The following is a 3,528-nucleotide window of genomic DNA, read 5'->3' as shown; positions in this document are numbered from 1 at the left end:
AAATAGTGGGAAAAAGCCTTCAGAAAAATCCATTGGTTTTTCAGCTTTCACTTAAAAATGGCAACCAGACCACATCTTCTTTGGCATCTTTGACATACTCTCTTCTAATCATTGTTCTCTAAGATGTTATTGGATGAAGAAAGCTTTTACAAACTAGCAGAAGACTCTAAAGGTTCAAGACTGGAGGGTGAGGATGTAAAATGCCAAGTGGCAGAAGGGAAGAATAAATCTGTCATTTTCGGCAAAGGATCAACAGGCATGCCATCAATCTGTCATTCCCCTTCCCTCACCCCTTGCAACCTCTCCCCTTCCTTAACCTATTGATTGAAGCATCCCTTCACCTGTAATGGAGAATTTATCACATGGATTGGGTTATTTAAGTAAAAATTTCATCTAATTTTTAATGAAAAATATATAGACAATCCAGATAAAAACTTATGCACACATCATCCCTCATCCTCACCTAGGGAAAGGCAATTTCTACAGTGACTTTCTGTGGACTCACTCAGGTTAGGATCAATAAGTTATATTTCCCTCTGGTGCTCATAAGGAAAGATGCTTTTCAGATCACTGGAAAAGGAGAGCAAAGAAATGATTGTTATTTTTAAGTCATGATCAGGGTAGGAGATTATTATGAAGCAAGGTTCAGTTGACTCTTTCCGAGAGAGAGAGAAAAGTTCTAACCTGAAAGAACTGTCCTCTCAGGTCTATGCAACCAGTGCTCAATAAGTTCTAGAGTTTCTGCCAAGTTGACTTAAATAGTGAGATTTTCGTGTTTATACAGTATCATTTAACTCCTGGATAATCCTTTCTCTTCTCATAGAATCTTTTATTTCTTTTGTGGTTTCTTTTTTTTTTTTTTCCCATTTCTTTCTTTTTCTTTTTCTTTCTTTCTTTCTTTTTTTATTTTTGTGAGCCCTTCCCCAGAAAATGAGAGGAAAAAAAATTTAAAAATTAATTAAAAAAAAAAAAAAACAAGTTATTAACAGCTCTGGTAAGTGGTGTGGTGAGAAAGGGTGGAAGCCTAATTTGAGGAGTATTTCAAGAATTTAGTTAGTCATGTCATCTTTCCATGCTGCCCCTCCCCCTCTCTTCCTATCTTCCTACCTCAGATAATTAAAAGTTGTCTAGGTAATGTGTGTTGCTGGATGGCCCCTGGTTGCTATGCTTTTGTATGTGTGTGTGTGTGTGTGTGTGTGTGTGTGTGTGTGTGTGTGTGTGTGTGTGCTCTTATTAGTAACAAGGAGTGGGATTCTGTAAACACATGCTATTTGTGTGACTCCTATTACTCACTTTAAGCAATGTCAGTCTTTTTTCCACTGTGGTCTATGTGTCTGAGTCAGAGGGAGCTCTACAAGAGGTTTCTTTGAATTGATGGTTCCCTCCCAGTCAATCTTGACTTACTGCCAACATCTCAGGGCGTAGTTACGAACAAATCTCCCCCCCCCCCCCCTTTTAAAGCCAGACTGATTCATAGAAACTCCTTTAAAACTCAGTAAAAAGACACCGCCCCATCACACATCCCAACACACCAGCAGAGGAAACATAACCTCAGGAGTCAGGTCTTTCCCCTCACTGCTGTTACACACTCGAGGAGAGAGGACCGAGGACAAAAGCCAGCTCTTGTCACTCAAGGTGCTTGCTGCAGACGTTCACTTTTTCAAGGTAAGAAACATTTCTGCAGAGACTCAGAAAAAGTTTCTTTTCTTCTTTTCCCTCTATTTCCCTTCTTTGAATTTCACTCACTTTTTTCCTTCCTGCATTTCTACATTTGTCTTGCCTTTTCGATCTCCAGGCAGCTTAAGTGGATGATGGAAAAAAGTGAAACTGCTTTCTTTTTTTCCTATGTGACTATGAAATCCATAAGCCCTCAGACTGTCTCAACATTATTTAGAGTAGGGACCCAATGGGGGAAAGCAGGAGAATCAGGGGACAGTTTTCTTATTCCAGTCACTAAGCCTGCACTCAAAGGTGTGAGGAGCTGGACTTTTGAACAATCTGGGCACTTCTCCACAAAGGAAATGCTGCATACCTTTGAAATGACATATTTAAACTCAGCTTTCAACTGCTCCATTCTGATTTCAAAAATGCTTCAGGACTGGGTTGATTTTTTGTGCATTTAATTTTGACCAATTTCAACTTTTTTTTGTAAGTTGTTAAATATAAAAATTTAAAATTTTTATTTGCTTTTTAAAAATGAAAACGAGGGTTTTTTATTATAAAGTTATTTTTGTTTATTTAATGTTATTTCTGTTGTTCAAAAACCTCTGGTTGAAAAGAAAAATAAAAGCTAAAACTAAAATACCATTCAGGACAATAAAAGTGTTTCAAAGAAAATTCAGGAATGGTATAACTGAGGAAATTGGGAGTTCCAGAGAGCTCCCTATTGGGTATATTAGGGTGGAGGGTGGGGGCACTTCCTTTGATGCTGAGGAATTATTGCAAGAATCTCTGTTTCCACTCAAGAAGTAGCTGCATTTCAGAAGTGAATAAAGGGATTTTAAATCGGAAAACATGATGATTTTTTCAAAAGAAAGAGGAGGAGGAAGAAGAGGAGAAAAAAGAGGAGAAGAAAAAGAAGGAGAAGGAGAAAGAGTGGGAGCAGAAGAAGAAGAGGAAAGAGGAAGAGAAGGAGGAGGAGAAGAAATAATTTTTTTGGATTGAAAGGAGCTTTTGAATGCTTTTGAATTGTACTATTTTAGAAAGCATAATGACATGAAGAAGAATACGACAACAAACAGTGATATTAATTTTGAGAAAGAAAGAGAGAATCTTTTTATTTCTGTAGCTTTTGTCTTTGATTAGAGTAACTTTGTCCGGGTGTGGCCCGTTTCAACATCTCTGCTATAATTAATTTTTCCCCCCTGTATAAACAAAACAAAGGAAAAAAGACAAGATACGACCTGTTTAGAGAGTTTCCCTTCAGCAATTCAATGTATTTGGTAATTTTTAAAGCAACCAGTTTGTTTTCTTTTTCAAACCAAAGCTTGTTTTAAAAAGGTCGGAGTATTGGAAAAAAGAAGAGTGAGTCAACCTGTAGTAAATACAAGCTGGACCCAAAGTCATATTTGCAGTTTTAAGCTAATGCTAAGGTCAGCTTAAACTTTAAGCTAAGCTTAAAACTGCAAGTAAGACTTTTGGAATACTGTGAAGAGAAGCTGCTATTATTTGCTCGAACCACTCACAATCTTGTTGCCTTTGCTAGTACATCAAAGGAAACTATTACACTCATTTTCTAATAATGGTTTTGCACTTTCATAGTACTATTCCTTTCTGAGTTTTTGGAAATCTGTCTGCTAAAAACAATGGAAACAAACAAGTGGTAGGAGAGTTGTTCGATTGTACTGGTGCTTTTTTATTTTTCCCCAATCTTTGATATCATTAAAATGTGAGTCACTTTTCTAGCAGTTTCTGTTCTTTAATCTCAGAAACTGGTCAAGTTCCAGACCAACATTTGAAAAATTGGGCTGTGGAGTGGACATCTAATTAGAAGTATCTCCTATATCCTCCCCTCCTCTCCCCAAGAAT

General features: G+C 37.2%; 1 protein-coding gene across 1 annotated transcript in view; it reads left to right on the top strand.

The window, feature by feature from the left end:
• Positions 1-1,501: 1,501 nt before the first annotated feature.
• The window catches only part of EMP1 (epithelial membrane protein 1), a 30,690-nt gene continuing 28,663 nt past the window's right edge, over positions 1,502-3,528 (top strand). The window contains exon 1 of the mRNA XM_074269124.1: positions 1,502-1,665. The gene's annotated coding sequence lies outside the window, so the exon portion shown is untranslated. The remainder of the gene's footprint in view (positions 1,666-3,528) is intronic.

Source organism: Sminthopsis crassicaudata, chromosome 5 (assembly GCF_048593235.1).
Source record: "Sminthopsis crassicaudata isolate SCR6 chromosome 5, ASM4859323v1, whole genome shotgun sequence".
Lineage (NCBI taxonomy): Eukaryota > Metazoa > Chordata > Mammalia > Dasyuromorphia > Dasyuridae > Sminthopsis > Sminthopsis crassicaudata.
The sequence above is the reverse complement of the archived record's forward strand: the minus strand, read 5'-3'. Positions and strand labels throughout refer to the sequence as shown.